Genomic DNA, 14,268 nt, shown 5'->3' with positions numbered 1-14,268 from the left:
TCCGCCTCCTGCCTCTATGTTTCAGTCCTGACCCGAAATGTAATGCACTTTCCTCCCAACACTGCCGCCCCCCAACCGGAATACACGGGGACGTGTGCGTGGAGCCTCCCTGCCCAGCCTCTCGTGAGGCAGGCCAATGTTCATGAAACAAATACACAAATAAATAGACATTTACATGAGAATTAACCCGAGTGTCCGATAGGTAAAGGTGAAATACACTGATGACCTATCCTTTGATTTAAATTTATGCTCTGAATTGTTTCAAATAATTGGGAAATGATGACAGCATAGGGTAATTAAAAAGTGGGAATTAAAGGTGTCAAGTATAATCTCTATTTTCTACAATCAAACACACTTTTATCCCAGTGTAGGAATGCCTATCGTCTGCGACATTGAACAGGGGTTATCCTGGTGAAAAGATTAGGAAGTTTTTCATCTGATCTGTAACATTTTCCCTCTCAAAACGTTGATCCTTCTGTTTTGCTACTCATGTCAGAGCACACTGGGTCAGTGCAGGGCCACGTTCTGCGGACGACGCTGCCAGCCACCTGTCCTCCAGGCCAACTGGGACGGACCCCACTGGGTACAATAGAGATGCCCAGGGTTGGCCTTGGACAGCAGGCTATTTTGCATGATTTGAGAGGTGCTGAAAAGACCTCCTCCTCCTTCCTTATACCTCATATTACATAATTAAGGACACAAGCTTTTAGTCTTGAGACTAAGTTTCGGTTACAATATGACCATCTAGAATGGAAAGTAGCTATCACCCAAATCTTACCAAGGCGTCCTCCTGCCAGCCACGAGGGGACAGGCAGAATGAGCCTGTGGATTCATCACTGCAGGGCCTTGGGGAAGAGTTCACAGCAAGTTGGCTCGGCCAAGGGCTTTCCACGCCTGTCCTGATTCACAGGGACAGTGGCTCCTGGGACATGGCTGTGAAATTATTCAGGGAAGAGCAGGGTAAATGCAAAGATATTTGGAACTGGCTGGCCATATTCCTGGGGTATTTATTTTTTTCTCTTTACCAAAGAATTTCTAATCTGTCCCACCTGCCTCTTCCCTTACCTACCAATCACTGCTTTCTGTAGAGACGGCTGCCTGGAAGAGACTAGGATTTTGGACCAAAGCCTCGGGTTCCATTCCATCCCCCCCTGTGAAAGTGTGGAGGCTGCCACCGCTCAGACATGGTGCCTACCCTGGCTCAGCTCTTGCTGTACTTCTCGGAAAGTGTGTGGACCACACTGGAGAAGCAGCAGCTGAGACATTCTGTGGAATGATTAATTTCTCTTTACCAGATGAGGAGGACACACTCAAGGCCCCAAAACTCTGGTCTATGATGAATTGTGTACAGACCATGCTGGGGAAGTCTAGCCGCTGACATAACAAGTCCATGACATGAATGATGGAACCAAGCCTCCCTCTTGCCCTTCTGGCCTTGGCTTGCAGCTCTGCGAGGCAGTCCCCCTCTGCGACTACGCCACTAGGGTTCCTGCGCTCAGCTAAAGCACAGTCAGGCTGGCTCTCCACCAAGAACAGATCACATGTTCCCTTTGTCACAGCCCTGCCTCCTGAGATGGTCATGTTGAGTGAGAGACTTGCCGTGGAAGGAGTTAGCAAGCACTGGAGGCATCTGGTTCCTTGTACTCCCATGTATCTCACCGGTGCAGACCTTAAGAAGTTGCAGCACGTATCAAAAATGGCTTTGACTTCTTCGTATGTTTCTTTTCGGTTTGGGGTCGTCCTTTGGGGTTCAGAAGGAATGTTTATATATACCGCTTGGCTTCTCTAAAGACACAGAGCACAGTAGTTGCTTTGGGGCATCTCATCACCCTGTGACTTCTTTTTTTCGAGGTGAGAAGGGAGAGCGATCGCTGACCTACTGCATGCCAGAGGCCTTGAAGCAAATCTCTTTCCAGCTTGAAACTCCATGCTGAGGAAATTGCAGACTGATGCATTATTATCTCTCGTGCCCTGACGCTAAGTGCACCCAGGGGGGATGCTGAGAGCCACCCCTCTGCCGTCTGGAGGCAGGGACTGCCAGGATCCCTCCTGCTTTGCCTCCCTCCCTGCACAGGGGCCACCTTCAGCTGTGAGCAGCCTCCAGTTTGGGGATTGTGGGGATCACTGGGCTGCTGAGAAGCACGAGACACAAGAATTTCTGACGGTTGATCCTAGCATGTATTGACCATCCCAGAGCTCAAGCACCAGGTTCCTAAAGACCAACTACTAGAGGGACTTTGTGCCTACATTTTCAGGCTTTACATGGAAAACTGTCCACTTATTTAGGAAGGGACCAACATTAATGCTTTATGATGAAACTATTTCAGTTGTTACTTTTCTTAATGATGAAGCACTAGCCATAAAGATGAAAGGCAAATGACCAAACCTTTGCACTCATGTGTGAGTAAGGAGTAAGGGAGTAATCGACACCATAGTGGTAAAATGTCAAGAAGAGACGGTTTAAAAAAATCCAAACATGTAATCAAAATATACACAGATTTTAAATGCCACTGATGATTAATGAAAGTGAATATAAAAGCATACATTAAGCATCCAGTTGGCAGACATGAAAACCCTCCCACCACCCCGTGTCAGGGAGGCACCGGAGGACCACTTTTCACAATCTGTCATGTGGTATTAATGGGGATGACAGTTCTGTCAGGCTGCTTCTCCGTATATTGTGACAGTTTCGAAGACGCCCACAGATCCCCCTGCCTCCTCCGAAGCAGAGCGGGCAAAACCCACAGGAGCGTGGCGGGCCCTGGTCGGTGCGGCTTTGGCAGTTTGTGTGACAGTCCCTGCAGAGCTTCCCCTGCGCCGTTCCCTCTGGTGACTGGGTACTTGGCCCCGGGGAGGGCCCAGGTTACCTCGCAGTGACAGAAAGGACATTTGCTCTGGATGGTGTCTCACAAATTCTAGAGCAAGGCAGGCAGGCTGTGAGGAGGATCCACTTTCCATTTCCTGCAAGCCAATCACTAACACGGCCCGGGCCATTCCCCCCACTCTGCCAGCAGCAGGACAACCCTGTACCGGCCTGGGGGTATCCAGGAAATGGCCAGACTCCTGCTTCTCGCTCCTCAACCACCGTTGTTAAGACTTTGAGTTTCAGGAACAACAAGGAGCCCCGTCCCTCCCCCTCTCCCCGTAGAATCCCGGGTCTGGGGCACATCAGCCACCAGGGAGGCCCCGAGGGAGCGCTCACAGCGGCTGCATCCGTGTGTCCCCAGCGAGGGTGTCACCAGAAGCTCAGAGCCCTGAGTGCGGTGCACGGAGGAGTCCTGGTGTGGACTGGCGTCAAGAAGCAGCATTTGGGTTTAGAAACCACGAGCACTTGGCATTGGCAACCAACCAAAGGCTCTTCTCAGAATTCAACTAGCGAGTGCAGCTAAGCACGGTGTAGCCAAACCCTGCGTTCAGGGCATTCCACACGGGGCGCACTGAACGGATTCGGAAAAGCATGATCGGGGTCATGGGAAAGCGGCCCCGGCTGCTCACAGGTGCAGCTCGCCAGCGCTGACCTCAGCCCTGACTCTCCCGCCACAGCCACGTCTCCAGCCACACGTTCCAGGGCAACTGTGCCCTTGTAACACTGGGCGGAGTTCATGCCCAGCCCCGAGCAAAGCAAGTTAGGAAAAGGACCTCACCGTGTGTCTCAGCTTTCGTTTAACCGGCACTGTGCTCATGTGGCCACGGCTATTACTCCACGTTTCTTCTATCACTTAATGAGAAATCTACCTAGTTGGCAAAGCGGGTCGATGAAGAGAAAAAACGCATAGAAAGGCCCCACGGGAGACGGTGTAGACGGCCCGAAGGCCTGGCAGTGCACAACCACATCACTGCACAGGGCGGCTCTGAGCCAGCCACTTCCTCCTTTTCCCCTTTCTCATCCTGGACTCTGGAGGGACTGACCACAGCCCGCCTCACTTGAGTCTGGGGAGGAGAGACCACTAAACCCGCACGGACACTCACCTGTGTGGATCCCCACTTTCCGGGGTCCTGTGGGCAAGGACGGTATCCTGGGCATTCCTGACAACACACACCGCCTCCTGGTTTCGGACCCCTTCCTGTCCCAGCATTTGCAGAAATTTTACCCCTTCGACGATCAGGCAGTGGAGAGCAACGATCTCTTCCCAAACAGAAAAAAGGTTTGAAATTCAGGTTACTCTTCCTATGTCACCTTAACCAACTGATCTTATCAGGTCCTCAACTGCATGCACATACCTTGTATTTCTGTTGCTGTTCAATCAGACATCTGCTTATATAACAAGTGTTACTCAGTGTGAACTAGGACCTGCCTCCCCCAAGCTGTGAGAGAACCAATGGGGAAGACTCTCTTTTTGGTTTCTTCGTCTTTAATGATAAGGGAAACTATATTCATTTTCACGGGAGACCGCTCAGTCTCCCTTCCTCTCCCTCCCCCAGTCCCTCCCACAGCTATTGGAGAATGAGGGTCCAGAGAATAAGAGTGTGGTAGTGAAGAGTAACACTGCGGACCCATGAGTTCTGAGCATAAATGATATACATAAAGGAAGCCACCTACCTATTTCACACAATCGGTGAGAGGCCTTGAATCAGTTTCTTCATTGACGATGTTATGCAATGAAGGAGGAACAGCTTGAGATTCAGAAGACGCAGGTTCTGTCTGTGGTCTGATCCCAAGAGCTCCTACATGACCATGGACAGCCTCCACCCCCAATGTCCCCCCCGTGGATCCCTCTGGCCCATCACAGCTCTGAAATATACTCAGCCTACATGTTTTCAACACTGTGACTTTGTACGTTGGAATCATTGCTGATGGTGGTGTATTTATGGTATCCTGGCACCTCCTGTTTAATTCCTGTTGACGTTCAAGAAATTGTAGTAGGAATGACTTGAATCCTTCTGGTGAAATTTTCCACTGCAGCCCTGGGGCCTAGAACATTCTGCTGGAGACCAGACTATCAATAATGAAGCTGACTTTGGGCTGATGCACCCAGTTCTTTGCTAAAGACCTTTTCTTTCCCCATTACTGCCCCCAGACAAGACCTTATAAACCTTGACAGCCAACTCCTGTGCTGGAGGGCAGCCACGGTGAAATGCACCCCTCTTGGCCTTGAACAGAGGCAGCGCCCTGGCTGAGCAGTTAGTGCGGGAGAAGTCCCCAGGGCTACCCTTGGGGCTGCAATGTCAGGATGCATCTTTCCAGGATGGTGCTGTTCTACTTCCAGGGTAGGCGCTGGGGACTGGAGTGCTGCTTTGGGGACACTGAGGCCCCGGCACTTTCCAAACACCCTGCTGAAGGTTGTTTCTGTAAAACCTGACTGCCCACCAAGCAACTCATTAACAGTTGATGAACGGTAATTCTTTTGTAATTCGGGATAGACCACCTCATACAATATTTTTAAATGCCTGCAGCAATACTGATTTATAAAATAAGTCATGTGGCCTACCTCCTGCCACATTCACTGGTGGAAGCAAACAGTGCAGTGAACTCAAAAGAGAAACAGTGAATCCTCAGTGACTCAGCATCTGTCCCCAAATACATACTAACAACTCTTCCCTCTTCATTTGTTGCAAAGACCTGAGACTACTTAAGGCAAAACTTCACACTGTACTGTGGGGGTACTAACATGGGTAGATATAAAATCTATGACAAGAGCACAAAGGACAGAAGGAGGAACATGGAACTGTCCTGTGGTAAGGATTTTACAACTGGACGTTTATTAAAATAGTACACTACTGGGGGGAGGAGCAAGATGGAGGAGGAATAGGAGACCTGGATTCCGTCTGGTCTCAGGAATTCAGCTGGATAGGGATCAAACCATTCTGAACACCTACAAACCCAACAGGATATCGAAGAAAAGAAGAGCAACAACTCTCTCATCAGAAAAGCGACCACTTTCTGGAAGGTAGGACGTGCGGAGAAGTGAATCCGAGGCGATATTCGGGATAGACGGCGGGGGAGGGGCCTCCCTCGGCCGCTTCTGGCAAGTGATAGAGCCGCCGAGCACAAAATCGGAACTTTTAGAAGTCGGCTCCGCTGAGGGACGTCACTCTGGGGGCTAAGCAGGGGGTGGAACCCTCCGGGACAGTGTGGCCTCAGGACCCTCGGGGTCACAGGAAGACTGGGGGTGCCTGAGTGCGGCAGAGCTCCCAGGTAACGGAGCAGGGAAGCCGGCTGCAGAGGCGGAGGCCAGGCGCGGGCTCTCAGCTCCGGGTCGCCATAAACCGTGATCCGCGGCACAGTCGGGCCCCTGCTCCTCCAGCAGGGACCCAACAAGCGGCAGATCCGGGGAGACTCACCTTCCCCCCAGGGAGGAGCCCCGCGGGAGCGCACCGCAGGGCCCGCTGGGCCTGGAGACCCCACCCGGGCCGGGCGCCAGGGCCAGAAACGCACGGTCACAGGCCAGGCGAGCACGGAGCGCGGCCAGAGACCGGGGAGACAGAGAGTCTCTTTTTTTTTTTTTTTTTTGAATTTTTCTTTTTCCCTTTTTCAACCAACATCTTATCAATCCCCTTTTTAAAATATTTTTTATTTTTCATTTTTAGAGTGATATCCTACCCTTCAGAGTTGTTAACCTTATTTTATATATATATATATATATATATGTTGTTCTCTCTTTAAAATTTTGGGATACAGTTTCTTCTAACAGCCTGCTGCAGGCTGTGCTAGGTGAGTGGGTCCTGGTGACAAGGACAGCTAGCAAAACTGCGCCCAGGTGACACTGGGAAGTTCGGCCGTGCAGCCTGAGCGTAGGGTGACACTTTCTGAAGAGCCTGTGGGAGGCTAACTGAAGGGTTAAGTGTCCTTGGCGTCACCGTCCACAGCGAAGCTCAGACCAGATGCCACTGTGTGCAGGCAAAGTTGTCCAGTGAGAGGCTGGGTCTGTCAGTAGAGTGAGGCTGGCCAGGGCCAAGCTGCCGTCCAGTTGAAGCCCCGTGGACTGCGGTTGTATATCCCCGCGGCATTGCCCTGAGTGAGGCTGTGTCCAGATGACGATGTCCCAGCCACCCATGTGTCCCTGAAGTCTGGTGGGTAATGTGTGGGTCACACACTATCTCAGTGCTCGGAGGCCCTGCCTCCTGGCCAAGGCCCCTAAGAAAAACGAACAAAAACCACCGAACAGGAAAAACCAACACTCTCCCCTGAGACAGACCTTTGGGCTCGGCCCGAGGCTGTCCCCGGCGCTGCTACACCCCTGAGCCAGACCCTGCTGCAGCTCTGAGGCCAAAAGGGGCTCCACCCCTCCGCCTGCCCAGACTCAGTCTCCAGCCTTGATCCCCCGCTGCGCTTAGCCATCTGCACTCCCCAGACGTGATCCCCAGGAGTCCCCAGCCTGTGCGCGGCCCGACGTCCAACCCCAAAGCCCGAACGCTAGCAGGCGGTGCCTGAGGCCCCTTCTCCATCCACGGGGGTGTTGGGTCTGTCCACACAAATACATTGCCCGAGGGCGCTTCCAGCACCCGTCCCGGCAACCCTCGGGGGGCTGCCCTCAATCCCCGCCAGCCTGCGGGGCCCCGGGCGGCACCGGCGTCTTCTTGAAGTTCTTCTGGCCCGGGCCCTGTTCGCGCCACCGTCCGCAGGGCCGTCCGGGGCGTCGTCGGCGGGCCTCGCGACCGCGGCCAGGGCGTTCATGGTGCCGAGTGCCCGCAGCAGGGCCGGGCCGCGGGGCGCGGCGCGGGGGGCCGCGCGGGGCTCCCGGCCGGCGGGCGGGGGCGGCGGCGGGGGCGGGGGCGGCAGCAGCTCGCGCAGGGCGTCCAGCTCCGCTCGCAGCTCCGCGCGCAGCGCCTCCAGCCCCGCGCCCAGCTCGGCGCGCACAGCCGCCAGGCCCTCCTGCAGCCGCCGCTCGCTCACCTCCAGGACGCCCGCCGGGTAGGTGGCCCCGCCGCGCGGCTCCCCGCACACGGAGCACACGGAGCCGCTGCTGCGCGCGGCCGCTCGCTCCCCGGCCCCCGGCGCCCGGGCCTCCCCCGCCGCGGCCCCCGCGCGCTCCACCAGCCGCAGCAGCCGAGGCGCGTCGGCCAGCGCCGCCGCCTCCGCCCGGAGCTGGACCCGCAGGCGAGCCAGGCGTCCCGGGGCGCGGGCTTCTTCAGGGCCCGGCCCTTTGGGCTGCGGCCCGGGGTCCCGCCGGCGGCCAACGGCCCGTCGCAGCGCCTCGCTCGCGCCGTACGCACTGCGCGCCTGCACCCACGGGCGCCCGCGGGCCGCCGCCATCCGCGCTGCCACCGCCGCCGCCGCCGCCACCGGAGCCGGGCCTGGTCGGGAGCCCCAGCCCGCAGCCTAGCGACCGCTGGGGCCCCGGCGACGCTCCGTGGAGATGGCCCCCGGGACGGCTGTGGGAACGACCGAGGCCTCGGGAGATCTGGCCTGGGGGGGCCGGGAACTCCGGGAGGGCGGGGGTGGGGAGGGCGGGTGGATGGAGCCCCAGGGGACCCCGGCGGGGCAATGCAGGCAGGCTTGAGTGTGCTGGACCTGCTCTAGGGGACTGCGCTGTCGTTGGCGGGTTGAGCAGCTTGGACTGGCTTCTGGGCAGGGGGTGACAGGACATGGAATGAAGGCTGCAGAAGCCTGGGCGCCCAGACCCGTCAGGAAACAGGCTTGCACCCTGTACTCCAAACTGCTGTCCCCATCACAGTCAGGGGAAGGCAGGTGTGCTTCTGGACCCGCCAGTCCCCAGTCCTCCTCACCCGCTAGGGCCCCCACTTCCATACCATAGTCCAGGTCGCTATTATCCCCGCCCCCACCCCTACAGCTGCAGGAATCTGTCCTCCTCCTGGGCGCCCCCATTCAAGCTCTTCAGGGGTCTGGGTGGCTCTCTGCTGTGCCCCAGTCCTCAGCCACTGGATGTCCCAGCCCACCCTACACTGCGTTCTGGACATGTCTTCTTTTACCCAACAACCTCAGCCCCTCTGAGCCTTTGCTCAGGCGGTTTCTCCTGCTGGGAACGCCCCCCACCACCACCACCATTTGCCTGGCGGCTCCCATTCATCCCTCCTCTGCAGGACAGCCTTCCTTAGCCACCCCAGCCCCCAGCAGGTGACTCAGGCTCCTCGCCCCCGTGTTTCAATGGCTCTGTTTTCTGTCCACCTGGATCCTCAGTAGGGGTCCTGAGCACCGGAGGACTGGGTCACTCAGTTTTCAGAGGTACTAAACATGCGGGATGTTGGAGGCAGGAGTAGATGAGTGAATGAGTCTGGGGCTGAGGGTCCTGAGTAGTGCAGGGCCTCTACCACCCACCCTGGTCAGCCCGTGCACCTCCTCAGCCTGGCATTCAAGATCCTCGTAGTCATCCTTGCTGGCTTTCCTGTCCCTGACACCTTTCCCACTTGTGCGGGCTGTCCTCACCACTGGACTCCATCCTTTTTCACCCCGGTGCCTTCACCCATACAACTGCCTGTGGCCATCACAGGGTCATGGGCAGTGCACTGTGGGCAGCATCCCTCTGCCCAGCATGCTGTTCTCACCGGACCCTAGGGCCTAGTTAGGACTCTGGGTACCCTGGGGGCCTCCCCAGCAAATTGTGGGGAGGGAGGGTCTGGTGTGAATCCAGGCTGGGCTGGGAGGGGATGGCAAGGTAGCCACAGGGACCTGTGTCCCTTGAGCGCACAGGGGCCTAGCCACTATGTAGCTCTGTGCCCGTGTGTGTGTGTGATTGAGGGTGCTGCCAACCCTGTTCTTTGGCAGCCCTGGACCCAGGCCACCATGAAGACTTCTGGATCCCCCTATTCATTCATTCATTCATTCATTCATTCATTCATTCATTCATTCATTGTAGCCTCTCTGGAAGGTGGAAGGGGAGGTGAGAATTTGGCACTCTGTCAAACCCCACAGAGCCCCCCATTCCTGCTGAGTCACCTGACCCCCTGTGATATCCAGTGTCTGGTTCTGCTGGTCCCTAGGGCTTCGTTAACCATACTCCTGCCCCCCCTCCCCTCAGTAATTAAAATATTGCAGACAAAAATGCCCTGGATTCCTTCCCCAGGTCTGCTGGAGTCAGGTTGGGTGACCCAGGGGCTCTGCCTCCTCTGAGCCTCACCTGTGAAGTGAAGGAGACCCCTAACATCTGTGGTGGGGGCACAGCAAGGAGGCTGGGAAAGGCTGGGGAGGGGTGCGGGGGGGGGTGATGGTGGACAGACTCCAGATCTGTGATGTGGTATGAGAGCCAGGAAGGGTGGGGCTGGGCTGCCAGGGCAGAGAGGGGCCTCGAAGTTTTCTGACTGTTGAGGCTGCTGGAGGGATGTGGTAGGAACAGAGCCTTTGCGGTGAAGAGCTGATGATCCTGCAGGTGCTGCAGATATGAGGTCATGGCTGGTGGCAGAGAGTCCCAAAGTCATGGGCAGACAGATTACCCAGGAGCGAGTGCAGAGTGGGAGGAGAGGCCCCGGGGACCCTGACCAGCCCAGAGGGGGGCTGCAGAGGCGTTGGTGAGGGGTGAACAGGCAGCTGTGGTCAACATGACCCTGAGCCCCTGAGGTCAAGGGCAGCGATAGTCAAGAAATAGGTTGTGGTGACTGTAGCCTGAGCCTCACAGGTGGGGGGGCCAGCAGAAGCTGAGGACTGGAGGTGAGAGGATAGGTTGGGGAGCCCTTGCCTAGGCTCGTTGGTCAGAACAGAGGTAGCTTCGGAAGGAATGGGACAAGAAGCAGGAACAGAGCTACTGACCGGGCCAGGGGGACTGGCACACAGGCCTGCTTTCTGGTTCTTCTGCTTTCTAGAATATCCTCATAGGCCGGCCTGCCTGGCCCCCTGCACAGAGGAACTGAGTGGGGCCCAGTGCAGGGCCTAGCTCCTTCCCCACTCCGGCCCCCTCTGTGTGCTCAGGGCCAGGGCCTGGTCTGCTGGGGGTGGGGAGGCTGGCTCTCACAGCTCCGGGAGCTGTCCCCGTCTGGGCTCTGTGCATTCAGGTGGGCCCCTCTGCACAGGCAGGGTTGGGCGATCAGCGGGCTTGGCCACTGATTAACCCAGAGCCTGGGAGGAGGGAAAACCCTGGGATCTGCCTCTTCTGGAGAAGGGGGGCAGCCTCCGCGTCACTGAATTGCCTCACCTTTGCTCTCTGTTGCCGTGAAACCCTGGCGGCCCCCCAGAGAGGAGGTCTTATTTTCCAAAGCCGAGGGTGGTGGGAGCCAGGGAAGAGTTCAGTCGGCAGGGCCAGGCGGGCTTTGTATGTCGGAGGGGCCCTGGTGGCCTCGGAGGGGGCAGGGGAGCCTCCCAGTCATCACGGGAGTGTCTGGAAATGCAGATGCCCAGGTCACCCCCTCCGCCAACCCCACGAGGTAGAACTGAGTGTGAGCGTTCAGGGCACGGTGGTCTTTGTCTTCTTCCGCAACTGTCTGCACACCAAGTTCTGGCCCAGCCTGGTTCTCAGTGAAGGGGGGCACAAGGCGGGGAGACCCTCCCGGGTTGGCTCTGAGGGTCTGGGGAGGGCGACCCCCAGGGGAAGCGGGAAGTATGGTCTGCCCTGAGCCCCCAGCCACCCTGGGAGGAGAAGGGGGCTAGCCTTGGAGCTGGGCCTGGAGTGGGCTGCCCCTTGCCTTTCTGGTCACAGACCCCGGCCCTCAGCACGGACTCTAGAGCATGGATGCCCACCCAGTCTCTAGCCAGCTGTGCCGCTTGCTTGCTGTGGGAGCCAGACTGACTAGGCCCCTGGCTTGGCTGGGGCCTGGGCCTTGGCCCCAGGGCTCTTAGGAAAGGAAGGCTGTGGTACCTTTGGGGCCCCGAAGTGCAGGCCACGTAGTGGAGCGTCAGTAGACTAAGCGGGCAGCTCGGGCTTGGGCCATGGCTCAAGGCACCACTCTGGGCTAGTTCATGCTGCCTCACGGAGCTCTGGCGGCCCTGTTGCCTTGCTTCAGTGTTCCCAGCTGTCAGAGCCCAGGACCAGTCTTTGCTGGCCAAGAGATGGTGAGGGTGGCAGTGGTGACAGATGCTGGGAGGTGGGCAGGGGCCATGGGAGGCCTGTGGCCTGAAGGGCAGGTCTGAGCTGCAGGTGGCTCCTCATTTAAAGAAGGGGCGAGAGGGTCCGGGGCTTCCTGTGGGGACTGGACTTGGGCACACTCTGCCCCTGAACACCCCTTGGCTACGAGGCCCTGGAGCTGCTCCCCGGTCTCCTGGTGGCTCTGGCTACCCAGGCATTCCCTAGGAACTGTCCTGGGGCAAGGGCAAACTCATTACCTAGTAAGGACCTTGCCTGACTTCAGTAATGAGCTCATTACCTGATAATGACCTTGTTTGCCTCATCCTGGTGTCAGCAGCCCTAGAACGTCTGGCCTGGGGTGGTTCTGACCAGTCCTGACCGTGGCCTTCAGCCTCCCCACCCGCCCCAGATGGTGCATCAGGCCCGCCAGGATCTGTGTGCCCTGCAGGCCCAGCCTGGGCTCCCAGTGGGACCATTCTGGGTTCCTGACCACCCCCCAGCTGCACAACCTGGGCAAGTGAACCCTTTAACTTCTGTTCCTCACTCCCTCACCCACAGGTGGGGCAAGAGGGTTTGCGTGGAACAGAGGGAGGAGGGCCGCCTCTGAGGGACACTCTCTGACCACACAGGGCTCCTCAGAGGCTCCCCTTCTACAAGCTGGGGGAGGGGGTCACCACGTCAGGACCATCCACACAACCACTGGTCCCTGGCATGGCCCCTCATCTCCTCACTCCCGGTATAGGGGAGTATGGGGAGGTCTGAGGGCTGGGTCAGCCTGCCCCATCAGGGTCCCCTCACCTCCCCTGTGGCCAGAGGGCATTTCCCTGTCCTCAACCCGCTTCTCTTAGCAGCACTAACACAGCTGGCTATGGTCTCCTACTCACACCCTCCTGGTGACCCCAGATCCTGGCAGACGCCTCTCACCCCCATGCCATCCCCCTGGATGAGAGCGGGCCCCTCATCCCCCCCATGCCCCCACCTGCCTCACTTCTCCAGGCCTTGGGTTTCACCCTTTTCTTCTCAGTGGGAGCCTGATCAACCTAATTCTTTTTTTTTTTTAAGATTTTATTTATTTGAGAGAGAGAATGAGATAGAGAGAGCATGAGAGGAGGGAGGGTCAGAGGGAGAAGCAGACTCCCTGCTGAGCAGGGAGCCCGATGCGGGACTCGATCCCGGGACTCCAGGATCATGACCCGAGCCTAAGGCAGTCACCTAACCAACTGAGCCACCCAGGAACCCCAACCCAATTCTGATTAAGACCCACCTCTGCCCAACATCCTCCGCGAACTGCCACCTGACTCCTGCAAGAGGCCGGGATCCTGCGTGCCCCCAGGGTTTGGACCTGCCCCCTCAGTGACCCGCTTCCTCTTGTTCCCCAGGCCAGCACCCACCCACCCCCCACCCCGAGCCTGTGCACATCCTGCTCCCTCTGTCTCAGGTCACAGTTTACATGGCCTCCTAGAAAGGCCTGCCCTGACCTGGGGGCCCTTCCCCATGCTGCCCCTGCATCTGCCTACCTGGCACTCACCAAACTTTGCATTTCCTCCTGGAATGTGGGGTCTCTGGTCTCTGTCCTTGTTTGGGTTTGACTTCCAAAAGGGCAGGGACACCCCGGCATCCTCAAGGTCCAGAAACTTGTGCCTGGCACACAGTAGGCATGGCCTAAATCCACTCTCCGTGAAGGAAGGTGTCTGCACTGGGCTTGGCATTGAGTAAGCACTCAGTGTTGGCTTTATTTCCAGGCCTGCAGGGCGGGGGTGATCGTGGAAGGCCCAGCTTGCAGGACTGGCTGTGTCTCTAGTGTCCCCTGCCTGGGCAGGGTCCTCACTCAGCCCAATCCTAGGGTTTCCCCATCCCACCTGGAGTTGGCCGTGGCCAGGCGCTCTGCCCTCACCCTCGACGTGCCCCAATGGGGTGGGGTGGCAGGGGAGGGGATGAAGAGTGTATAAGTGGGGGAGGTTGGTGTCAGGGAGGCCTGGGCTGCATAGGGGGATGAAGTTGGGGGTGATATTCATGCAGGGAGGGGGTGTCAGGACTGGGGGGATGGACTGGGGCCAGTACGGGAGGGCGCATGTCACAGGAGGGGAGCCCTAACCACTCCCCACCCACCCCACTGAGCCCCCTCGAGGCCTTTCATGAGTCTGGCATGAGAGATGGAGACAAGGGAGTGTGAGTGTAGACCGCTTTCCAGGATTTGAACCACGTCATGTCAGACATCTATGTATACCCTTGTAACTAATACCCACATCAAGATCTTTCCCCTACACCTTCCTGTCTCAAAATTTAGTTCGAAGGAGATCAGTTTTCTCTGTATTATATGTTTAATGTCATGTATGATAACACACAAGATACCACGTAACATGCGTGTCTGCTAAAA

At 57.3% G+C, this 14,268-nt stretch overlaps 1 protein-coding gene and 1 pseudogene across 2 annotated transcripts in view; both read right to left on the bottom strand.

Annotated features, from left to right (window-relative positions):
- Positions 1-6,298, bottom strand: part of MPPE1 (metallophosphoesterase 1) — a 48,985-nt gene extending 42,687 nt beyond the window's left edge. For both annotated transcript variants that reach the window (XM_064577998.1, XM_064577999.1), the window contains exons 1-3: positions 3,645-6,298; positions 1,600-1,785; positions 779-933 (exon numbers count right to left, since the gene is read on the bottom strand). The gene's annotated coding sequence lies outside the window, so the exon portion shown is untranslated. The remainder of the gene's footprint in view (positions 1-778; positions 934-1,599; positions 1,786-3,644) is intronic.
- Positions 6,299-6,447: 149 nt separating this feature from the next.
- LOC123842678 (protein FAM246B-like) lies at positions 6,448-8,339 on the bottom strand (annotated as a pseudogene).
- Positions 8,340-14,268: the final 5,929 nt, after the last annotated feature.

This window comes from Mirounga angustirostris, unplaced genomic scaffold (assembly GCF_029215605.1).
Source record: "Mirounga angustirostris isolate CCGP_5_RB_7025 unplaced genomic scaffold, mMirAng1.0.hap1 SCAF_14, whole genome shotgun sequence".
Classification (NCBI taxonomy): domain Eukaryota; kingdom Metazoa; phylum Chordata; class Mammalia; order Carnivora; family Phocidae; genus Mirounga; species Mirounga angustirostris.
The sequence above is the reverse complement of the archived record's forward strand: the minus strand, read 5'-3'. Positions and strand labels throughout refer to the sequence as shown.